At 38.4% G+C, this 26,363-nt stretch overlaps 1 protein-coding gene across 2 annotated transcripts in view; it reads left to right on the plus strand.

Moving 5' to 3' along the window:
• The first annotated feature begins 3,307 nt into the window (after positions 1 to 3,307).
• Positions 3,308 to 26,363, plus strand: part of LOC143668300 (placenta-specific gene 8 protein-like) — a 45,433-nt gene continuing 22,377 nt past the window's right edge. The window contains exon 1 of one of the 2 annotated variants that reach the window (XM_077142976.1): positions 3,308 to 3,446. The gene's annotated coding sequence lies outside the window, so the exon portion shown is untranslated. The remainder of the gene's footprint in view (positions 3,447 to 26,363) is intronic. The other variant, XM_077142975.1, reaches the window with a different exon arrangement.

Here is a 26,363-nt window from a genome sequence, read left to right on the forward strand (position 1 = left end):
TATTCTGGAGAGAGTTAATGTGTTTCCAGTTATATGCAGGACAGTTGAGTATTGTTAGATGAATGAAAAAATGTGTGTTTTAATGTTTTTTATTTAGAAATTAGGTATGGTTTAAGGTGATATATACAGCTGCCAAAATGACAAGGGGTGGATTGTCATGGTCAGGTTCATGTGTCAATTTGGCCAAGTGGTGGTACCTGTTTGTCTGGTTGGGCAAGTGCTGGCCTGTCTATTGCAATGAGGACATTTCATAGAAGTAAATCATGATCATGTCAGCTCCATCCTCAGCTGATTCCATTTCTACATTTGTAATCAGCTAAGGGGAGAGTCTTCTGCAATGAGTGATGCTTAATCTAATCACTGGAAACCTTTTAAGGATGATTCAGGAGAGACAGACTCCCTTCCTGCTTCAGCTGGTGAGCCTCTCCTGTGGAGTTTATCCAGACCCTCCATCAGAATTGTCAGCTTCACAGCCTGCCCTGTGGATTTTGGACTCTGCATTCCCATGGTCACCTGAGACACTTTTATAAATTTTACATTTGTGAGTGTTCCCTGTTGATTCTGTATCTCTAGAGAACCTTAACTAATATACCTGTTCTCAGCCCCAGACCTTGCCAAATCTGTTTGCAAAGAAACGAACAATACAGTAGAAGAAACAAAACAAATGACCTGATGATTTTCCCAACATAAATTCACACATGCATGCACATTCACTCCAGTCTGCCAAATTTGTCTCCTTCAAAATATGGCTCTCCATGTAATCCTTCCTGAACAGTACCATAAAACTATCCCTGTCTCCGTGCATGCACTCCTCTCCTTGTCCATTTGAATAGTTATTGCATGTCCTTGGGGAAGGGGGCACCCCTTTCAGCTCCGCAAGTCTGCAGAGCTCATGTATGAGACTCTGTACCTCCCAATCCTCCCCGCACCACCAGCACCTGCTCTTCGTTTGGGCTCTGCTTATTCCATCTCTCCTGAGAGGCTGTGTTAGTTAGATTCAGTTGTCAGCTTGGCCAGGTGAGCATACCTAGTCTTGTTGCTGAGGACATAAGCCAATGGTGCGTGAACCTCATCTGTTGCCAATTACATCTGCAGTCAGCTAGGAGGCGTGTCTGCTGCAATGAGTGATGTCTGACTTAATTGGCTGGTGCTTAAATGGGAGATTGCAACGTAGCACTGCTAGCAGCTCGGCATTCCTCATCTCAGCACTTGCAGCTCAGCCCGGGCCCTTGGAGGTGGAGAAAGAAATCACCCCGGGGAAAGTTGTTGGAACCCAGGGGCCTGGAGAGAAGACCAGCAGAGACCATCCTGTGCCTTCCACGTAAGAAAAGAGCCTCAGTGGAAAGTTAGCTGCCTTTCCTCTGAAGAACCAACAAAATAAATCCCCTTTTATTAAAAGCCAATCCGTCTCTGGTGTGTTGCATTCCGGCAGCTAGCAAACTAGAACAGAGGCCTTTCCTGTCCACCCTGGCTATGGGCAAAGATACGCCCCTCTCCTGCTATCCCCTTATTCCAAATCTCAGTCCCTTAAGAGTTTCCATTAAAGCCCTTAGAACAACGTACAACTGTTTCAGTCACTCGCAGGTTTATTTGATTTTTGCTAGTGTTTCTATATGTTTTTCTTTTGTTTTCTTCCTTTATTAGAATGAGATAGAACAGGGGTTTCAGTGCGCTCAGGCTGCCAGAACACCCACAGGAATGGATTAGCTTAAGAACATGATCTTTTCTGTGGTACATACAGCTTCAAACCAATCTAAACATTTTGTAGTTGTGTCATGCAAAATAATGGACTTTTGTGTCAGATAGGCCTTCATTCAAATTTCACCCTCACAAATCATCAGCTGTAGGGCCCTTGAGTAAGTTATTTAACTTCTCTGGGCTCAGTTTCCTTAGCTTTATAATGAAAATAATAACAAAAAAGCATTGCTACATATATCAAACGTGTGTGTATACATATATATGGAGAGAGAAAGAGGTAGGGGAGGAATCTGTCAAATGAAATTATTTTGGGGCCTGGGATTAGGCACAAAATAAACTGGAGCCTGTTTTATTAAGAGATTTGCCCAAGATCAATGTAATAAGTGACACAGAACTTATGGCATCTTGCCTATAAGATCCTAGGATATTTTCCAGACAGGTTGAATAGTTTGTCTTGCCTCTCAGCTTGTGAGCTTTTCCAGAGCAGGAATGCCATTTCCTACCTTTTTGGTTTAGTGACCCATAAACACAATGGTTGTTACCTCCACACTAGTCACCTGACAAAGGTAGCATTTATTTCACTGATACTGAGCTTTCTATTCAAGGGTATGTGTGAATATTAGATGTAGACAAAGGCCCCTCTGAAACAAATTAACACCAAGATTCCCATGTCCCACTTATCTTCAGCCTGCAGAACAACACCCTCTGTACATATAATCCACCAGGAAGAACGTAAAACAGGGTTTTATTGATATGAGTCATTCAAGTTTTATGTTCAAACATTACAAAAGAAAACACAATTTGTGAAAGTCACAACTGATAGAAAGGGAGGACATTTTAACCTGTGCTAAACTAACAAATTTTTAGTCAGCAATTCCTGTAACAATTGAGAATTTTATATACAGTATTGTATATCTAAGTACATATCTAATGATTCATTAAATGACTCATTCCCTCTTTCACCCTTCCACCGAATGCCTAAGAACTGCCAATTCTACTCCTTATGATTTTCTGTTAAAGCCCTCCTCTCCACTTCTACTCCTGTTCAGGCCCTTTGTATCTTTCACTCTTTATGAAACTGCTCCTGCAAAGGTCCTCAAGCTTTCCCTTCTGGAATCCAGACTCCAGCAGACACCATGCTGATCCCTCCAAAATGCCACGGGTTGGGTTCCTGTTCCACCCTTCAACATCTCCCCTTGTGAATTCATGAGACAGCTCTTTAGTTAGGAACATAACTAAATAACTGGCAAGAAAGAAAGCTGAATATCTCTTTAACATTTTTGAGACCCAAGACTAGCTGTCCAATTCTTACTTTTGAACATGTTTCAAGACCTTTATATGATCTGGGAAAGAAATGAATCCTAGGAATCCTAAATAAATAAACAAGGCCTGGACTTTCATAAAGTGTGGGTTGTTGTGCAACCATAAGTCAATTGTGCTGAGGGAGCAATGTTTTCAGGAGAATGTCACATAGATAAATGAAATGAGATAAAATGCAGTGTCCGCTTCCCTAAATGGAAAAGCATTGACCCGAGGCGGTGAATTCAGCGGACACAAGATTTTTTTTTTTCTCCAGTCCCATTTCCTAACTTTCCCCACACTCCTTAACTCCACCCTTGCTGATTACAGCCCTAGGAAACATATTTGAACCTCTGCAGCCACGAAGTAGTTCAGTGTTCCTGTCCCTCCTTGACTAAGCTTTCCCGGTTGCTCTTGAAGCATGGTCCTCTGTGGTTAGCTTCAGCGCAGTAAGTCTTTGGCAATGTGGCGTGTCTTTCCATGCTGCAAACCTTTTGTCTTTCTCTCCCATCCTCCTTCAAAAGGGAGAAAAAAAAACTTTCATTAAAAAAATAATATACTATAGGGCAAGTAAATTTTACCATGAAACTAATAGAAGTCAAGGAAGAATTGGGTAGTACATGTAAATCCTTTGCCTGGGTGATTCTTCTAAAAACACACATGCCTGCAACAGGAGATTGCTTTTTAAATTTGCCAGTTGTGTTCCTGAAGAGCATGTTTATATATCATGACTTTTTCTTTAAAATGTGCTTCTAGATTTTTTTTCCTAAGAGGTGTATATTTTTATTAATCATTGAAGAAGAAATCCTTGCACCACCATTGAAGTCTGATGTGTTCAAATGGAATATTCTAAATTCCTTCCAGAAAATTTCCTCTCTTATTTTATTATTGGTTTCAAGATTTGTTATTGGTATTTGTCTTGTTGGTGGTGGGACATAATTTCAGTTTCCAGCACTTCTAGGTATGTAATCATTCCAGGTTAATTATCATTTTATTGTCAGAAGTTAATTCTCAATGTCTCTCTTTTTGTATAATAGAAACAATTTTTTTGAAAGCATTATAATCTGGCCACTTGTTTCTCTTCTTGATTTGTAGCCTTGCTATCATTGGCAATAGTCTCAAAGCGGCTCAGTGTTTTACACTGATGACATAAGGATTCATCTTTCTCACGTAATGATTTAAAGAAAGGAGAAAAGAGAAAATCTTTCTTCCTCTTACTTCCGAGGTCTTGAATGCAAACACATCTCTTAAAGATGGTTGATGAAAGGGTGGGGAAGGGTTTTGAACATCTGGTTCTCTAGAGATTCCAAAATTGTGTGCATATTAAACCTACTGTTCCTGCTTCCATGTATATGTTTTAAAAATGCTTACGGAGTATCAACTCTGTTCTAAGCATGTTAGGATAAAGATGAATGGCCACCGCTTGGGAAGCACAGGCCCTCTGAGGGAACTGAAAATGGTTGACCTTAAAATACAATCAGGACCAAGCAGTCAGCTTTAGCTGAAAAATTTTATGGTATGCTACCAATTCACACCTCTCAAGAATTACTTTGATTGGTGGGGCTAAATATTTTTCTGAAGTTTTATTTTATTTCCTTGTCCCATCTTTGCTGGTGCCCAAGGCCTGGGCTTATTCTACCTCCTGGGAATTCCAGCCCCACATACGATTCTGAACTCTAAAACAAAGGTATCAGCAAAATGCACCCGAAGACCTGAGCACCGAGCAGGCTTTTGCTGGGCCATATTTCCTCACTGTCTGCTGTATTGAGAAATTAGCTCTGAATAACACTTTTTGGAAATTCACTTGTATTTTACTTAAGGAAATGAAAATGGCAAGAAGTTTTTGTGAATTTAAAGGCTTCTCCTTTTAGAACATATGTGAAGAGTTCTTGAAAAAATACTCATGAAGAATATATCTGGAGGTTTTTAGGGAAAAGAAATATTTTATTATCAAGTGTCTACACTGAATGCTGCCTTTTTCCTGAATTAACTTTCTGTCATCATTTAACTGGTTCCTGGATTTATATGAACACCACAAGGTAGTTGTATTTTAGCTAAAGTTTTGAGACCCATTTATACTACAGCACTCAATGAAATAGTTTTTTTCTAATCTCTCATAATGTATTGGATGGAACTTAATCAAGTCATAGATTACAGTCACCCCCCAAATTCAACATTCTGTGAGTTTTTAACCATCGATTTTTTGGCTAATGTTCAGCACCACTCTTTTTATTCTTCACTCTTTTTATTTCTATCACCAGTATAAGGAGTTGGCATTTTTGAGAGAACTCTTTTTTTTCGCACAATTAAATGAAATTTAAAATCATTTAACCAAACTGGTTGTTTACCAAAAAAAGTTTAAACATATATATTAAACAATACATTAAATTATGTATGTTTATATATTTTATATATATATTCCAACCAAGCCCCTTTGAGATGTCTTGAGCCTTTGCACATGCCTTGGCCAGGCTGACTCACCAGAAAAGTAAACTTCTTCTGCTCGCATGACTCCAACTGTGGGCAATTCCAGTTCAAATTTGGATTGCAATAAGATTTAATAGTACAGTACTGCACTTCATAGGTTTTCTAGTTCTTTTAACCTGCGTGGTAAATCTGAGAAGTCTAATGGGCTGCTATCCTGTTGACATGACCAGGTACTCTATACGCTAAACAGGGACTGGAACCAAGCCCTCTACAAGTCCAGGAGCTGGTGGTACCTCTTCTTTGGCATTACTTTCTGCTCTAATGCCTAATGGAGACAGTTCCAAGAAAGATGTGAAGAGAGAGAGATAGAATAAAGGCAAGACATGAATTTAGAGATGTAAGAAGTTGTATATGTAAGACGTGATTTTAGCTACAGACTCTCAGGTAGTCTGCATATGAATTGGGACTTTTAAAGTAACCCAAAGACTGATGTCACTCAACAAATAGTATTTCAGCCTTTGATTCTTCAGAAACAAATAAATTGTGGAATGAGCTATATGGACTCAAATTAGACTCTAGACTTGCTTAGATGCATTCTGACCCCTCATGCCAACTCAAGAGACATGATAAGGATCTCAATTGATGAGATAATAATTCTGAACCATAGCATAATGATTGGATAAAATTTTTAAAGGAGCTGAATGCTTTCTTTCCAGGTATAGCAAACAGAAAGAGAAGCAGCCTTCTTTACACTATAGGAAACATGGTTTTACTGCCAAACTTGGGAGTATCTTCAATAAAATGTGAACTAATTATTTTTTAAATGGAAGGATGTACAACCAAAATGTCAATAGCGGTTAGCTTTATATGATGGAATAGGTAGTGGTTTTTTTCTTTGATATTTTTTGTGATTTTCAAATTTTCTGCATTGAGATAGTTTCACTGAATTTTTTTTTTGTATGCTGTATGGTGGGGGTCACATTTTATTCTCTTTTCATGTGAGTATGTCATTATTGCAGCACCATTTGTTGATTTTTTTTTGTTTGCTTGTTTGCTTCCTTGTTTGTTTGTTTTTTTGGAAGTGAATGGGCTGGAAATTGAACAAGGGTTTCCTGCATGGCAGGCAAGAATTCTACACTGAACTATCCTTGCAACTTCCTTAAAATTGTAAAATATACATGTTCATGGTGAAAATTTAAGAGGGAGGGAAAAATTGAAATTAAAGGGGAAATGTGTTTCATTGTTGTATTAAAAGCTTAAGATGGACTACTTCAATGCTCAACACATCAGTTTGCATAGACTTCCTTTACATAGTGATTCTCACCCATCTCTGCTTTTTGGAATCACCTGGGAAGCATGAACAGCCCCAGCTCTGGTGACCCTTACTCCTTGACCCATACCAAATGAATCAGAGGGTGATTGACCATGGGGCCAAGTTGTTGGTATCTTTTAAAGGACCAAACCACTGTGTTATCTAAATTTCCATTGTGCACATCTTTCATCTCTGCAGCAGGAAATTATATCACTTAAAATTAGACTCCACGGACATTTTACTAAATTCTTTGATTGTCACATGGGTGGATTTTGGTAACAACTGAAACGAAACTTCTCCAGGCTCTATGGTGTAGAACTTTGAGGGTCTAATCATCATTATGTTCACTTGCTGAAGCAGTGTCAAGACTGTTTTCCAGGGCAAACCCAAACTTTCCTGCAAATATGCCTTTAGCTCACCTCGAAGCTATACAAGGGTGGCCTTCTATTCAGGTTTGTGTCCTGGCTGCATTCCTTAATTTTTGTAACAATACATTTGCCCTATATGGCTTTCCCTCTGCATGCCTGTTCCCATGTATGAGCAGTCTTAGTAGGGAATCTGAACTTAGGTTCTTGCCAAAAAATTGTAACTCAGTACCACTGCTGTGCAATTATCAAACTCAGATGATGAAGGTACTACTCATGGAAGACTGTCAAAGACTGTACATCCACATGTTTCTCTAAACAATCTAAAGAATCTGAATTTTCATCTCGAATCATTCCAGATCATCAGAGTGCTGAGTACTTGGACAGGCTCATTTTAGCTTCTCACAGATTCTTTCAGTGAATTACACTTTAGTATATGTTTTAAGACTCTATTAAGAATGTGTGCAGGGAAGTTACTGTTCTATTTATTGTAGGTATCTATTAAAGGCTTTCACCATCTTATGTCACATATCATCTCGTTCTGGAGGGCCTAGATAGGAAATTTCTCTAGGTTTCAGTCTGTTTTTACTTTGTGGACATGGTCAATCTCCTAAATGTTTATGTTCTCTCTTTGCTCTGCCTGTTAGGAAGCACAGAGTCTAATTTGCAGCCCATGTCTAGCACTGTGTGGAAGCTTAAAGCATGCACTAAGCTTGTTATTTTCCTTGTACCTGGTTTCATCATTTTTTGTTTGTTTGTTATTTATTTGGTATCTTGTTGCAGATGTAAATTTGCATTCAAATCTTTTTTAAGGACAACATGGTGGTATGAATCAGACTTTCTCAGCCTTGACACTATTGGGTCAAATAATTTTTTCCTGGGGTCGGGGTAGGATAGTTGTCCTGTGCTTTGTTGGCAGTGTAGCACCATCCCTAGTCTCTATCCACTAAATGCCAGGAGCACTGCTCCCCCATGCCCGCACCACCAGCTGTGACATCAAAACATGTCTCCAGACATTGTCAAATGTCCTTGAGAGGCAATATTGTCTTCCCAGGTGAACTGAGAACCACTGTTTTAAATGAATAAATAATAAATAAACTGATATCCAGCACATAATCATTTTTTAGGCTCTGTGCAGGCCCCTATCTTTGGGGGACAGAAAGATGATTGAAGCCCAGTTGCCTGTCCTCAGAAAAACCTGCAGTCAAGTTAAAAAAGAAAGAAACATAGAAAGGCTTAGACTGCATTTATCTAATTAATGTAAGTTCGAAGAAAGTGAATCCAGCTTGGAGGATTAGGATAGAGGAAGTGGCGTTTGAAATGAGATGCTAACTAGAGAGGAGAGAGGAGGTATGAACTCCCAGCAGGAGTCGTGTAGAAAGAATGCTGCAGAGTAGTGGGAACCTGGCATTGCAAGAAAGTGGTCGCTGGAAAAGTTAGGTGGGGTCGCATCGTGATGAGTTTCAGATGGCATATCTAAAGTGCTTGGGTGTGAAAACAGTCTTCCCCTAGAAGTCTGTATGCTTGGCACTAGTTTAACAAGTTGTAGAATAACGGTGAAGAAGGAACTTAATAAATTAAAGTACCAGAGAGAGTCGTAATGGAAGAATGACAGTGGAGGCAATGAAGGACCCAATTTATCATCAACTTTATCCCTGTCTCTGCTCTCCACAAATGTTTTAGTGAGCCAAATCCTCTTTACTTTCTTGGTAAGAGGATAAACTGGACATTCCTGGTGTCAGAAAAATTTCCAGTCCTCCAGTGAGACTACTTCAAACAATATTGGGTCTGAGCACTGTTTTTTAAAAAATATTTTATAGAATTATCTTCACACACCATGCAGTCAATGGCTCACAATATCATCACATAACTTTGCATTCATCACCGTGATCATTTTTAGAACATTTGCTTCACTCCAGAAAAAGAAATAAAAAGAAAAAAAAATCCAAACATCCCATATCCCTTACCCTCCCTCTCATTGACCACCAGTGTGCAGTCTACCCAATTTCTTTTACCCTTTATCCCCCTTATTATTTATTTTTTTTCCTTAGTTTTTTATTCATCTGTCCATACCCTGAATAGAAGAGCATCAGTCACAAGGTTTTCACAATCACACAGTCACATTGTAAAAGCTATATAGCTACACAATCATCTTCAAGAATCAAGGCTACTGGAATAAAGTTCAAAAGTTTCAGGTATTTCCTTCAAGCTATTCTAACACACTAAAAACTAAAAGGAGATATTTATATAATGCATACAAATAACTTCCAGAATAACCTCTCAACTCTATTTGAAATTTCTTAATCAACTGAAATTTTATTTTGCCTCATTTCTCTCTTCCTCCTTTTGGTCAAGAAGGCTTTCTCAATCCCATGATGTCGGGTCCCAGCTCATCCCCAGGAGTCATATCCCAGTTTACCAGAGAGATTTATACCCCTGGGAGTCATGTCCCATGTAGCGGGGGGAGGGTAGGCAGGTGAGAGAGGCCATATCTGAGCAACAAAAGAGGCTCTCCAGAGGTGACTGTTGGGCATAATTATAAGTAGATTTAGCTTCTCCTTTGCAGGAATAAGTTTCATGGAGGCAAGCACCAAGATTGAGGGCATGACCTATTAAATTCGTTGCCTCCAATGCTTTTAAGAAGATCAGGAATTCCCCAAGTGGGGAAGTTAAATATTTCTTCCTTTCTTCCCAATCCCCCAAGGGGACTTTGTAAACATTTTTTATTCTCTTCCCAGATTACTCTGGGATGTGTCAGGGCATCACACTGACCTGTATAAACTAACAAAATCCCATTCCCTATTCAAGATTCCGTGTAATGACGGTATTCAAATTAACTAACCATACGAGTTAAATTAGATAATGCACTACCAAAAATATAAATTTTGCATCAAAGAAACATCTCTCCCTTTAGTGTCACACAGAAGTTGAAGTTTTAAAATACAGACCATATCCTTCTTTACCCTATATTCTGATTTACCTTAGTCCAATCCAAATCAGTTTCATTCATATTTCTAGTTGAAGTCTGATCACTTTTTCAACTTTTTAAACAGTTCCTGTATTGGGATAATGCTGACTTTCATAGCTTCAGAGCTCTAACTCTGAGTCTCAGGTGTCACATGAATACCCAAAGTTCAAGGAAATGGCCAGGTTATAGATGAAGAGCTCAGCTTCTCAGAATTTAAAGATAACAGTTACAACTTGTGAATATATGTGACTGCTATAAGAGCTTACAATCTAGGAACCTTTACAGTAGGCCTTAGCCTGATAACCTATGCTGTCAATCTCAATTTTCTGAGTTTGTATATTATTGTTAGTCCATATGAGTGAGGCATGATAATATTTGTCTTTTTGTTTCTGACATTTCGTTCAGCAAACCGTCCTCAAGTTTCATTCACCTAGTTGCATACCTCACAATTTCATTCTTTCCTACAGCCCCTCAGAAGTCCATCATACATATGCACCACAGTTTCCCCTTCCATTCCTCAGTCAATGTACCCTTAGACCACTTCCATCCATTGCAAATTAGGAACACTGCTAGTATAAACACCAGTGTGCAAATGTCCATTCATGTCTACACTTTTAGTTTCTGCAAGTGTACACCTTGCAACAGGGTTGCAGGATCATACAGCAACCCCAGCCTTAGCTTCCTGTGAAGCCACCACAGTGCCCTCCCAAAAAGAGCTGCACCACTCTGCTTCCCTACCAACATAGAATAGGTACATCGCTCTCTCCACATTTTCTCTAGCTCTTGCATCTCTCTGTTCATTTTTAAACACTTTATTCATACATCATACAATCCAACCTAAGTAAAAAAAATTAACAGTTCCCAGTATAATCAGATGGTCATGTTTTCACCACCACAATCTATATGAGGACATTTCCTTTTCTTCTGCAATGAATCCCATGCCCCTCCCCCATATTCCCCACTTATTGACATTTAGTTTTGGCATAATGCCTTTGTTACTTCAATGGAAGCATATTGCAATATTGCTGTTAACTATAGGCCTTAGTTTGCATTGATTGTATTTTTTCCCATATACCATCCATTTTCAACACTTTGCCATGTTGACATTCATTTGTCCTCCCTCATGCAAAAACATTCTTACATTTGTACATTTAATCACCATCATTATCCATTCTAGGCATTGCTAACTTATACTGTCTTAGTCTCTACTTTGCTTCCGGTGTCATACATGCCCCCAGCCCTTCTCCATCAACCGTATTCATACTCAGCTTTGTTCAGGGTACTTACAATATTGTGCTACCATCAGATAGTATTGTGCTATCCATTTCTGGATCTTTACAGTCAGTCTTATTGCACATTCTGTACTCCCAAAGCTACAAATGCCCAATCTCTGCCCTTTTTCTATCTCCTGATAGCTTGTGTCCTTAACTTAAACTCTCAAAGTTCACTCGTGAATGTTAGTTCATATTAGTGAAACCATGCAGTGTTTGTCCTTTTGTTTCTGGCTGATTTCATTCAGCATAAAGAATTTCATTCAGCTGTGTAATACTCCATCATATGTATATATCACAGTTTGTTTAGCCACTAGTCCTTTGATGGACATTTGGGCAGTTTCCATCTCTTGGCAGTCATGAAGAATACCACAAGTATCAGTATGAAAATGCCCATTTGTGTTCTTACCTTCATTAATACATGCCTAGTAATGGATTGCTGAATCATCTGGCAATCCTGTACTTAGCTTCTTGGGAAACTGCCAAACGGCCTTCCAGAGTGGTTAGGCCATTCTACATTCCCACCAGCAGTGAATAAGCTGAACACATTTTTAGCATGAAGAAAAATGTTTTGGAGTGGCACTTTGGTTTGAAGAAATTAAATAACTGAAAATAGAAAATGCCATTCCTTCAACAATAGAATAATCATTAAAATAATATTAATTAATTAATTAACTCTTACAGATCAAGAACAGAGGAAGAAGGCAAGTCATTTCACAGTATTTGGCTTTTAGACTCCTTCCTCTTTTTATAGCCTCATTCACCCCAGATCTGTTCTGATCCTGCGCCTCTCAAGGCAGTGCCCTCTTCCAGCTTCCCCAGCACCCAGTGACCCCCAGTGTGTGCCTGTCCTTTAGGTCCTGGGTCTGAGACTGCATTCTGGAGCCAGTTCCCCTCCCACCCCCCACCCACCCCCACTCCTATCCCCTCTGGACTCAGAGAACTTTGCAGAGTCTCTGCACTACGATAGGATCCTGCTTAATATACCAATATTGTTTCTGGAATTTCAGTCAAAACAATTAAAACCCTCAACTATAAGAAAACTTTAAAATGATGATTTTTAAATGATTATTTATTTGCTAGGAAGCTAGAAGTCAGAAGGAGGTAGACAGAGAAGAAAGGAGAGGATGGAAATGGAGGCATGGGGAATAAGAGCTCTAGGAAGTCCAAGACAAGTGCTATTCAATGGTTTCACCTCGTCCTGTCAGGACTGCACAGGCTAGTTAAGAGAAATAGAGGACCCTTACAGGACCCAGGGCATTCAATAACGATGGCTGTTGAGGATCTACTCCTTCCAGAAAACAGGGACCTGGAGCAATGGTTAGAACATGGTGGCGTTTGCTAGATCTGGCTTTGGACCTGGCCGATTTGCCTGACTTCTTTAAGTATCAGAATTCAGAATAGGACAAAAAATTATTATGAGGCTAAAAACTGATACCATATATCAAATTGCTTAATATAGAAATTGGCAGTAGAAGCTGTTTTCCTTCCTTCATCTATGAATAAACAATTGTGTGCCCACAAAGGAAATGATCTTTTAAGAATTTAAGACATAAATCATTGCCACAACCAATAGAAACTCTTGGTAAAATAAAGAGTAAATGCCCTTTGGCCTTTGAATTTTGTGGGAGAAGTGGGGGGTTCCTGTACAAACTTTGAAAGCCTCATTGTTTGTTTGTTTGTTTAACTTCCTTTTATTATTAAAGAAATTGTAGGTTTACAAGAAAGCCATGCTTAAAATACAGAATTCCCATATACACCGTATTAATAACACCTTGCGTTAGTGTGGTATATTTATTAGGATCCAAAAAGAACATTTTTATATCTATCCAGGACAATGACCCATGTGCACTTGAGAAGAATGTATATCCTGCTGTTTTGGGGTACACTGTTCTGATTATGTGTTAGGTCTAGTTAAATTTATTATATTATTCCAGTTCTCTGTTTCCTTATTGGTTTAGATGTTCTATCTACTGATGGGAGGGGTGTATTGAAGTCTCCAACAGTTACTGTAGAGGTGCTTATTTCTCCTTTCAGTTTTACCAGTGTTTTCTCATGTAATTGGGGGTAGTGTGGTTAGGTTTATAAATATTTATGTCTGTTATTGCTTCTTGATGGATTGCTTTTCTTATTACTATGTAGTGTCTTTCCTTGTCTCTTATAACGGTTTTTGACTTACAGTCTATTTTATCCAATATTAGCATAGCTACATCAGCTCTTTTTTTGGTTTCTGTTCACATGGAATATCTTTTTCCATCCTTTCACTTTCAATCTATTTGTGTCTTTGTGTCTAGGATGAGTCTTTTATAAATAATATGTAGTTAGATCATGCTTTTTAAAAATTTTATTTATTAATTAAAAAAATTAATAACAAATGAACTAAAACATTAACATGTGATCATAGATCATGCTTTTAAAAATCCATTCTGCCAATCTATGTCTTTTGTTTGGGGATTTTGGTCCATTAATATTCAAGTGTCATTACTATAAGGGCAGTAGTTTGTTTTTTATATGTCATATCTTTTTGTCGTTGCTTTTGTTTTGTTTTTGTCTCACTTTTCCTTTACTGCAAACTTCTTTTCTGTATAGTTGATCTTTTGAATCTGATTGATTCCTTTCTTATTTTTGTTTCCATGCATTTTAAAAATACTTTCCTTGTGATTACCCTTGACCTTGTATTACGCACCCTAATTACAACCTGCTAATTTGAAAAGACACCAACTTAGCTTTAATAGCATACATGTTAGACTTACTGAAGATCCATTATATGTGATGAATCATTTTCTCTTGCTGCTTTCAGAATTCTCTCTTTATCTTTGGCACTTGACATTCTGGTTAGTATGTGTCTTGGAGTAGGTCTTTTAGGATTTATTCTGTTGGAGTACATTGTGCTTTTTGGACATGTACATTTATGTCTTTCATAAGAGTTGGGAGATTTGGGGATATTATTCCTTCAAATATTCTTTTGCCCTCTTTTCCTTTCTCTTTTCCTTCTTGGACACCCACGATGTGTATGTTTGGACACTTCATGCTGTCACTCAAGTCCCTCTGATATTGCTTATTTTTTCTATTCTTTTCTCTATCTGTTCTTCTGACTGTATGATTTCAATTATCCTGTCTTTTTGTTCGCTAATTCTCTCTGCTGCCTGTTGTAGGCATTTAGTGTATATTTAATCTCCATGATTGTGTCTTTCATCCTCTTAATTTCTATTTTGTTTATTCTTAAACTTTCTAATTCTTCCTTTTACTCACCCATTGTCTGTTTAAAGTCCTTTAGCCTTATAGACACCATTAGTTTTTTTCTATCCATATTTTTCCTTTCATCTCCTTAAATCAATTTAGAAGATTTGTTTGAACTTCTTTGATTAGTTGTTCCAAATTCTGTGTCTCCTTTGAAGTTTTAATTTGCTCCCTTGTCTGAGCCATATCTTCCTGTTTTTTAGTATGGCTTGTAATTTTTTGCTCATGTCTGGGCATCTAATTTTATGCAGGTTTGAAAGGATATATGTCCCCTAGAAAAGTCATGTTTTAATCTAAATCTCATTTCATAAAGTTAGAATAATCCCTATTCAATACTGTATGTTTGAATCTGTAATTAGATAATCTCCCTGGTGATGTAACCCAATCAAGAATGGTTGTTAAACTGGATTAGGGGAGATGTGTCTCCACCCATTTAGGTGGGTCTTGATTAGTCTCTGAAGTCTTATAAAAGAGGGAACATTTTGGAGAATGAGAGAGATTCGGAGAGAGCAGAACAACATAGCCATGAAAAGCAGAGAGTCCATATGCCAGCAACCCTTGGAAATGAGGAAGGAAAACACCTCCCAGGGAGCTTCGTGAAGGGAAGCCAGGAGAGAAAGCTAGCGGATGATGCCATGTTCACTATGTGCCCTTCCAGATGAGAAAGGAACCCTGACCATGTTCACCATATGCCTTTCCAGATAAAAAAGAAACTCTGTGTTCACCAGAGTTCTGTTCTTCAGAGAGAGAAACCCTGAACATCACCTTCTTGAACCAAGGTATCTTTCCCTGGATGCCTTAAATTGGACATTTCTATAGACTTGTTTTAATTGGGACATTTTCTTGGCCTTAGAACTGTAAACCAGCAACTTATTAAATTCCCCCTTTAAAAAGCCATTCTGTTTCTGGCATATTGCATTCCAGCAGCTAGAAAACTAGAACAGATTTTTTTTTTACATGGGCAGGCACTGGGAATTGAACCCTGGTTTCCAGCATAGCAGGTGAGAACTTTGCCTGCTGAGCCACCATGGCCCTCCCGCATCTGATTATTTTGATGTGCTGCCTCTGAAACTCAGTTTCTCCCTTTCGCCTAGGGTTTTCCTGTAGATTGGTTATGTGTTAAGGTTCTTCTTTGATGCTGGCTCTAACTTACACCAGACCTTTAAAGTAGCCCATGTTTAACTGTTCAAATATTCTTAGCACTTCCACCCCAATTTTTGCCCTTCATGTGGTACAACTCTTAAGATTGCCTTATTTTATGCAATTGTTTCACCTCTAAGAGAAAGCTTCCTTTCCTATGTTTCTTCTCAGAGTATCCTGATCTGTTCTGTTAGTTTTTGAGCAGAATTTTCTTCCTAGTTTCTATAGTTTATTTAACTTCTCTTCCTTACTCAATGCCCCCTTTTCATTACACTTTCCAGTTTGAGGACTCATCCTGCCTCACAGAAAGCCATTTTCTCCCATTTTTATTTTCTGTGAGGCTTTTTTTTCCTTCTGATTACTATCCTGTTAGGTTATCCTGCCCTGGGGGTCCAGATAAGGTCTATCCAAAAAGGTCTGTTTTTTTCATTGAGGCGATCCAGCAATCAGAGACTGGGCTGAGTATGTGTGCACCTCTTCCCAACAGTTTTGCCACAGTCTCTTTTATTTCCTAGGTGCCTTTTTTTATACACACACTAGTTGATTGCTGTGTTCTGCCTTGGATCTATGTAGACTTCTGTCTCTGCCCCTGAATATGCAGGGGGCTCCAGGTCACTATCATTAGTGGCTCTATAATCTGCATCCACAGCAGGAGATACTGGGGCTATGCCATTTCTCTGTGACTCTTAACCTCCATGTGACCGATTGAGGGGTAGGGGTCCAGATTAGCACACTCAGGTCATAGATCTTTACTCTTTATTGGTCTGTCTTTTTTTCTTTTTCTTCAATTCAGTATTTGCGGAGTCCTTCTCCAGTCTCTATCACGCTACAGACTTCCAAGCAAGTGCGATTTGTCCTTCTATTACTTGTTTCTGAGGGGACAGTTTCCCAGGGGATGTCTTCCGTCACCACACTGATGATGCCCCACAGCCCCATAGTTTTTGCCTCCACTCCACCACTTTTCATTCCTGTAAATATGTGGTGGGGGGATTAATCCACTGTTGTAGCACTAGCATCAAAGTTGGACTCTCGACCCTCCTTAATAGAGTTATCAAATAAAATACAAGACATGCAGGTAAATTTGAATTTCAGATGAACAATTCATTACTTTTTTTAAACAAGTACAACTCAATTATTGCATGGGACATTGTTTTAGCTTCCTCAACCTTTGAAATAAATACCATGAGATGGGTCAGGTTGAAAAATGGGAATTTATTTTCTCATGGTTTGAGGCTGGGGAAAAGTCCAAATCAAGGTGTCATCAAGGCGATGTTATCAAGGCCGAAGGAAAGTTCTGGGGCTGGTGGCCATGTCCTTGTCTCCTTTGTCACGTGGCAAGCACATGGTGGTGTCTCCTGGCATCTCCCTTTACTTCCAGTTTCAGCGTCTCACCTCTAAGACTTTCTCTCCTTCTGAATTTCATCCTCTTATAAAAGCTCCAGTAACAGAATTAAGGCCCATTCTGACTGAGGTAGGCCATACTGTAACTGAAGTAACCTCATCAAAAGGTCCTACTTAGAATGAGTTTACACTCACAGGAATAGATTGCATTTAAGAATTTGATCTTCTGTGATACACACAGCTTCAAACCACCACAGATATACTTATTCAAGCCTAACTGGTTGTCCTGTATTTTTTTTCTAAGTGTGGCAGCCCTATTTTAATCATTTAACCATAAATTCCAATTTCAGTCTTAAGCCTGGGCTTTTACAAGATTCCTTAGCAACTCCTGGATTAAAAAGAAAGATGGCATCTATATCGAGTATTGACAGGGATGTGGAGCAGCTGGAACTCTCATATTGATGGAAGTGAATTTGGTACCACCACTTTGGAATACTATTTGGCACTAACTACTAATCTTAGGAGCCAGAAATCCCACTCTTAGGTGTATGCACAACAGAAATTCATATGCATATCCATCAAAAATGTGTATGAGAATGTTCATGGCAGCACAATACTACTTATAGTCCAAACTGGAAAAAATACAAATGTATCAGTGGTAGCATGGATAAATATATTGTGGTATATTCATATAATGGAACATTATATAGCCATGAGAAAATGAGTGAATTATTGCTACACACAACATGGATGAATCATACAGTCATAATAGGAGCAAAAGAAACCAGACGCAAAGGAAAAAAAATGTTTAATTAGACATTTATAAGATTCAGGTACAGGCAGAACTAGCCTCCCCCATCGGAATAAGAGATTACCTTTGGATGGGAGGCGATGACTGACAGGAAGATTAGGGAAGGCCTCTGGGGCATCGGTAATGGCCGCATTCTTGATTCATGTTGTAACCACAGCATGTTTTAATGGGTTATGTGACCACAAGATGAACCGTGAAAATGTTTGTTTTTCGAAAATCCCAGCTCCACATGATTTCTACATTATACTGTATGGACATTATACTTAGATTAAAACTTTACTTAAAGGGGAAAAAAGTGGCAGAATGGGGCAGGTTGAACTGTTAAAGTAGAATAGTAAACAGAGAGATGAGATAAAAGGCAGGTTGTGGGGAAGGTGTGCCTAGCAGGAATTGCAATTGGAAAGAGGTTTTTCCAGACCAGGGCAAGATCAAATGGATGATGGGGTGGGGGGAGGGCTTGGGCATGGGAGTGTGTCAGTAGTGATTCCTGAATTCCAGAACTTGCATTTTGAATAATCTCAACTAATTAAAAATGTGTTGGAGTTCATTCTTCACAGTGACTGCTTGTCAGGTCTATTATAGACATGATTTCCTATCTTGTAGGAAACTGGATACACTGGTTTGAAACTGTTGCATGCCCCAGAAAAGCCATGTTTTTTTAAACTCTGATTCAGTATCGCTGAGTGAGATGTTTTGATTAAATTGTTCCCATGGAGATGTGACTCAACCAATTGTGGGTGGGACCTTTTGATTAGATGATTTCCATAGAGATATGTCTCCACCCATTCAAGGTGGAGTCACTTATTAGAGTTCTTTAAGAGGGAAGCATTTTGGAAAGCAGGACAAGATGGTGGCATAGTGAAGTGTGGAATTTAGTTCATCCTCCATAGCAGCAAGTAACTAATCAGGAACTGTACAGAACAATTGTTGGAGGACATCAATGACAGGGCACACATCATACACCAGTCTGGAATGAGAGGGATGGCTGAGCACCCACACAGACTATGATTCTTCCAAGCCCTGGAGGCCATAACCCCTCCACAACAGGCACGGCAAGATGGTTAACTAAGGGGAAAGGAAACAGACTTTACTAGTAGCAAGGAATTAGCTCAACCAAGCTCCAGTTGTGGAATTAATTAATAAATTCTGACTACTGAAAACAGGCCCTGAGCACAGACAAACCTGGAGTAAGAACTAAAGGAATCAGAGGTCCTTTCCTTGGCAGAGAGGGTGTGGGGCTGAGGGGAAAAAAACAAACAAACAGAGCCTTTTTAGTTGGACCACACAAAATGCTGGAAAAGAGCTGGACCTCAAGGAAAGGGGACACATAGAGCTGGGAACACACAGAGTCATGTACCAACTCCATCTCCTGTTTGGCAAACTCAGGGACTGGGGGTCTGGCTCTGAAAAGGCTTTTTCTTTTTTAAACTTCTTAACAGCTCATCAGATAGAACTGCCAGAATTCTCACCTATTTCCTAAAGGGTGTTTTTTCCCCAAGAAAAGGGGTGGGGGCAGGGCCCAGCTTAAGTGGAGGTCCTCTTTCAGGGAATTCAGGACCCAGGGGCTGGAAAACAGAAGCAATCAAAGCCCACCCACTGCCTCAGCCTCCCTCTCAACCTGCCCCTGGCAGGGAGAGTCTGCAGAAATTAAAGGTGAGGTCATATCATTTATGCTGGTGGGAAGCTGTGGGCAGAAAAGTGCCACAAGCTGGGCAGGATAGGAAAACCACAGAGTCTAGAGGCTTCACAGGAAAGTCTGACAACCTGCTGGGTCTCACCCTCAAGGAAACTGGATATTGGTTACTTTCTCCTCCTGAGACATGAGCCTTTCTGCACTGGAAGAATCCGACTGGTTGAACATATCTAAGGAGATTTTCCTCAAAAAAAAAAAATCTCCATATAGGCATGGAAAGAAATAGAAAAGTAGGAACTGAAAAATTCTGATCAGTTAAACAGAAGCTATGCTAGACGTCTAGAATAAATTGAACTGAATGCCAAAGAACAGATAAAGAATAAAGCCAACCAACAAGAAATCTTTAGGTAAAAGAGTTAGAAAAACCTCCAAAATAAACTAATTAAGGAAATCAAATGCCTAGACACCAACAAAGAAATGAATCATATTGGGAGTATAGAAGATATGGCCCAGACAAAGCAACAAACCAACATTTCAAATAAGATACAGGAGTTGAAACAACTAATTCAGGATGTTTGCAAAGACAAGCAAAACATCAAAGCACAAGTTGAAGGAGTATATAAAGAAGACATTGCACAAACAAAAAAACTCCGAAGTTTGAAAAAAACAAATCATAGAACTTATGGGAATAAAAAACACAATAGAAGAGACGAATAAACAATAGAGATCTACAATGATAGACTTGAGGAGGCAGAAGAAAAGATTAGTGAACTAGAGGACAAGACATCTGAAATCTGACACGCAAAACAAAATATAGGCCCCAATCCCACCTTGGAGGAAGGTGAAGGGAAAGGACAGCCTGGGTAGCTGCGGCTCTTGGGTCAACTGGCCCTTGCAAAGTATGAGTGGTGCTCTTTGTTTTAGGGGAAGGTAGATGTCATACCTAACCACAGAATTCCTGGAGCTGGAGGAGGAATCAGGAAGCATGTCTGGTAAACCAGGTCATCTCAGCATCAGGCACAATATAGGGGAAATCCATCAACTGAGCCATCTTTATTGAAGACCTTTTTGCTAGTGTTATGGATGTTAAGAAAAACCTAAGAAATAGTGAGTTTTAAGAAGCTCACCATGTCCTTGAAAAGAAAAAAAACAGATAAAAGTATGTGGCACACTGCTTTTTTCCAGAATAATGATCATTCATGTTGTAACAGACTATATTATAACATGCTATAAGAACAATCAATTGTGCCTTCTTGAACTTCTCTTCATGCCTAAAGAGAAGCCCAAGGCACAGTTCAAAGTCTATTTCTGATCTCAGTGAGAAGATAAGAGGAAGAATGAGGACCTGCCCTTAATTGCTTGAGATTGAAGAGGAAAGGTGTGCTGTGAGATACACCTTCCCTCACTCTCAAAGATTTTGCCTTTAAAGTTTTGCATTATTCCAGGAGTCCCACTTGCATTTACTGAGGGAGAGAGAAATTAGGGGGACAGTGGAATCAGGAATCCCCTTGGGGTGTTGCACCCCAAGAAAAACTTCCATTTCCAGTCCTGGTGACCCACAACTATCAAATACCACTGATGCTCTGCCTTTCAACAGAGGCCAGAAAAATACCCCTCACTACCATGTCACTCTCAAAGAGTAATGGTAATTTCCAGTAAATATTGTCTGAGCCAGGCCTGGTGATGCTGAGGGCCTGAGGCTGGGATGGGAGCTTACAGAGGAAGCAGCAGAGTCTCTTTGAATTGAAGGAATAGCAAATATTTGGGATTTTTGATGAGTGACAACACATGCCTACTCTGCCTATACTACATCATCACTTCATTAGTTCTTCAGTGTACCATACTCTAAAGGTTTTATAGAAGGCTCTGATTTATGAATACACACTCCTTCTGTCTCATGGGAACAGGTATGAGAATTTTCAAGGAAGGAAGCCAATCAAATGACCTTCTTGGAAGACAAATCCACTATCTGTACTGTTAGCATTTCCACATTTCATACGACTTTACAGTCATGATAAGTGACAAAGGACGTCATGGAACATGCAATTAATCAACTGATCTGAGGGTTCAATAATGACTGATTTCAGGAAATAGACCTTCTTGCCTCTAGAAGACCCAGGCTGAAGAATCCTGGCTTGTAGCATAGCCCTCTCCATCCTGGACCGCAGTTGGATAAAATGTGGGGCTGAGTACCAGTGATTCCCAACTGGTGTGGTGCAGGGGCCAGGTGATGTGTTCACACAGGCATGGTGAGATGACAAAAGTGACAAAACTGAATAAGTTTTTTTAAAAGACTGAGCTTGTTACATTTAAAGGAATTTTAAGATTATGCTCTTACTTTTTCTAGTCATAAAATGCCCTTCCTTTCTATGGAATATTGTGGACAGAAAGAGAATGAGAGAGAGAATATGTGTGTGTTTATGTGAGTGTACCTACATCCGTGCATATGTTTAATATATTTAGTGGGTTGACTTATGTTCCCCTCAAAAATTCATGTCCAGTTGGAACCTCAGAATGTAATCTTACTTGAAAATAATTTTTGTTTTTTGCATTCATACCTAAGATGAGGTCCTACTTCATTAGGATAGACCTTAAATCCAATAACTGGTGTCTTTATAAGAAAAGGACATGAACAGAGAGACATAGGGAGAAGGCCTATGAAGAAGGAGGCAGAGATTGGAGCAATGTAGCTATAAGTCAAAGAATACCAAGGGTTTCTGGTAGCTGCCAGAAGCTAGGAAGAGGCAAGGATGGATTCTTCCTTAGAACTTTCAGGCTCATGGCCCTGCCAACACCTGATTTCTTACTTCTAGGCCCCAGAACTGTTAGAGAATAAATTTCTGTTATTAGCCACCAAGTTTGTGGTTATTTGTTATAGCAGCCCTGGGAAATTAATGCAATGTGCTTACATAAGCAAAGGAAAACTGAAAAATTTTTTCTCTCTCCTACCCTTTTTGGGAAAGTTTACTGGCTTCTGAACTTCCAAAATCAGGGAAGCACTGTTTTATACAGTGTTTTGAATCACATACAACTCGAAGGTCAGAAAGATAGAGTTCATCTCAGCATATATTTTTTTGCATTTAAAAATAGATAATGTAGTACTAATTTCCTATTAATAGAAAGAATATTCATTATGCAATTGTAAAAGTATAAGAAATATAAAAAAGAAAATAAATATTATTTTTAATCACACTCCAAAGGCACCACTAAGTAACTGGTAGTGTATATTTATCCTTTTTTCCTACACTTATGTTTATAGTTGAAAGCTATATCTATATACATATGTCTCAATTTATTTTATTGAGAAATATGGGAATCACACACTAAAATATATGTTAGTTTCCTCATTTTTAAATAATGAGGCATATTTTCAAATTCTTATTCTTGTTCTTTGAGAACTTGATATTTAATAAGTACATGGTGACTTGTTACATAACAATTGTTTTCAAAATGAACTAGACATTTGATTTCATTCTAGTCCTCCAAAAATATGAGTTATAAGAAGGAAGCATTTTTAGCATGAAAATTTTGTTCATCTGTGATTTTTCAGTGCCTGGCAAACTCATAGCCTATACTCTAAAAATATTCATTGCATGAATGAAAGAACTGTATTTTTTAATATTTGTATGCTTTACTTACATACTCCTTAGAATCAAAACAGAACTTACTTATGGTACAATTTATTGGCTTCTATGTAGAATAAATTGAGCATTAAAATAATTTTTTTTAACATGGGCAGGCACCAGGACTCAAACCCGGGTCCTCTGGCATGGCAGGCAGGCATTCTTGCCTCCTGAGCCACCGTGGCCCACCTTAAAATAAATTTTGCAGTCTTAAATGCACACACAAAAATAAAATAATAAAATATAGGTAAAAGAATGGAAAAATATAAGCCGGTTCTCAGGGAATTGAATGACAACATAAAGTGCATGAATATACGTATTATGGGTGTCTCAGAAGAAGAAGTGAATGGGGAAGGAGCAGAAAGACTAATGGAGGAAATAATCACCGAAAATTTCTCATTTCTCATGAAAGACATAAAGCTACAGGTCCAAGAAGCGCAGCATACCCCAAACAGAATAGATCCAAACAGATCTACTGCAAGATGCTTGCTAATCAGATTGTCAGATTCAGAGACAGAGAATCTTGAAAGCAGCAAGAAAAAAAAAAAACATGCAAGGGAAGCTCGATAAGACTATGTGTGGATTTCTCAGCAGAAATCATGGAGGCAAGAAAGCAGTGCTATGATGCATTTAAGATTCTGAAAGAGAAAACTAGCCAACTAAGAATTCTATGCATGGAAAAACTGTCCTACAAAAATAAGAGGGAGTTTAAATACTTATAGACAAACACTCACTGAGAGAATTTGTGACTAAAAAACTGGCTCTAGAAGAAATACTAAAGGGAACACTATAGGCAGATAGGAAAAGGCAGGAGAAAGAAGTCTGGAGAAGAATATAGAAACGAAGACTATCAGTAAAGGTAAAAAGAGAAAAAAATTAGATATGACATATAAAATCCAAAAGACAAAATGATAGAAGAAAGTATTGCCTTTACAGTAGCAATGTGAAATGTTAAGCGATTAAACTCCCCAATAAAAAGACGTAGACTGACAGAACGAATTAAAAAGCAGGACCCATTTATATGCTGTTTCAACCTCAAAAATAGGTTGAAAGTGAAAGATTAGGAAAAGATATTTCATGCAACCAACAATCAGAAAATTTATATTTTATTATATTTTATACAAATTATAATAATATTAATATAATAAATTAAATATAATAAATTTATATAAATAATAAAATTTATGATAACTGGCAAATTAGACTTCAAATGTAAAACACTTAAAAGAGACAAAGAAGGGACACTGTGTATTAATAAAAGGAACAATTCTACAAGAAGACATAAAAATCATCAATATTTATGCACCGAGCCAGAGTACTCCAAAATACATGAGGCAAGCACTAACAGTGAAAGGAGAAGTAAACACCTCTACCACAACAGTTGGAGACTTCAATTCCCTGTACTCTTCAATGATTAGAACATCTAGACAGAGGATCAATAAGGAAACAGAGAGTTTGAATAATATGATAAATGAACCAGAATTAACAGACATTTACAGAACATTACACCACACAATGGCAGGATACACATTTTTCTCAAGTGCTCATGGATCATTCTCCAGGATAGACCAATGCTGTGTCACAAAGCAAGTCTCAATAAATTTAAAAAGATTGAAATTATACAAAACACTTTATCAGATCATAATGGAATAAAGCTGGGAATCAGTAACAGGCAGAGGGCCAGGAAATTCACAAATATTTGGAGGCTAAACAACACACTCTTAAACAACCAGTTGGTCAAAGAAGAAATTACAAGAGAAATCAATAAATATCTTGAGGCAAATGAAAATGAAAACACAGCATATCAAAATTTATGGGATGCAGCAAAGGTGGCGCTAGGAGGGAAATTTCTTGCCTTAAATGCCTATATTAAAAAAGAAGAAAGATCAAAAATTGAGGAATTAACTGTTCACTTGGAAGAACCAGGGAAAGAACATCAATTAAACCCCAAAGCAAACAAAAAGAAAGAAATACAAAGATTAGAGCAGAAATAAATGAAATAGAGGTCATGAAAGCAATAGAGAAAAGAAACAAGAAAGAAAAGCAAAACAAAGCAAAAAAACAATGAAAAAGAAAACAATAGAGAAAATCAACGAAACCAAAAGTTGGTTCTTTGGAAAAACTGATGGCCCCTTAGCTAAGCTGACAAAAGAGAGAGGAAAGTGGATGCAGATAAATAAAATCAGAAATGAAGAAGGGACATAACCAGTAGGTAATGAGAGGATACTATAAGCATTACTTCTTTAATGATTCAAACACACACATAGCAGCTTTGTGCATATTCTGATATTTTTGTCTATATTTATTTTATCAGTAGATATATTTTAAAGTAATAAATAATCTATGCTTGAGGCCAAACATATGTCCATCACATGCAGAATAGCACAACACGTTACATGTATAATTTTTTCTTCTGATCTCACCTTATTTGTAACTACTCTTGAGTCCACATCATAGGCCAACTCTGATCCAATGGCGTTGGCATCCTGTGTACTGTCCTCTGATGGTTTCTAAGATACATCAGTGGGAAAGTGCTGGGATCAATTAGCAATGTCTGCCTCGAATGTGAGAAGGAGATGTGAAGGTGTCCCTGACACATATCTCCATCCCAGACCTGCCTCTTGGTACGAAAATACAAAAAGCTGATATATTTACTACTTCTCCTGCATTCCACACTCATTCTTTCCCCCTAGGCATTCCCTCATCCTGGAGTGTTATCTTTTCTATGCTCCAGTCAGGAATTCCATGCCTTCCAGTCAATTTCCCCCAACTTCTCCAGATCCCAAAGATGATTCTATTCTCTGCTAAATTGGGAAAAAAAAAAAAAAAAAAGATGTTTCAGATCATGTGCTTGGACTTCTCCAGCCCAGAACACAGAAATCAGATGCCTCTCTTTCACCTCCCACGGGGTCAGGAAGATTCTCGTTATAGACTTGTTTTGACTGAAATGAAATATCACCACCTCCACTCTGAGTTATGCCAGTTCTTCCTCAGCTGGGCAAGCACCTCTGTGTTTCTACGGGTTTTGTTTCACCACTGGGGATTCCTACCTAATGACATCTCTTCTTAATCAGCTTCTCAATCAAATTCCTGTAAAAACCCTCTGGCTTTGTAAGTATGAACAATATCAGAATGAAGCAGGTGACTGAATAAAAAATATTTTGTGAATTATGCTTTTCTTTTCTCATTAAAGTCTGGGAGGTGTGTTAAAAAAATACAATTTAGATTCAAAAGC

This window comes from Tamandua tetradactyla, chromosome 24 (genome assembly GCF_023851605.1).
Source record: "Tamandua tetradactyla isolate mTamTet1 chromosome 24, mTamTet1.pri, whole genome shotgun sequence".
Classification (NCBI taxonomy): Eukaryota; Metazoa; Chordata; class Mammalia; order Pilosa; family Myrmecophagidae; genus Tamandua; species Tamandua tetradactyla.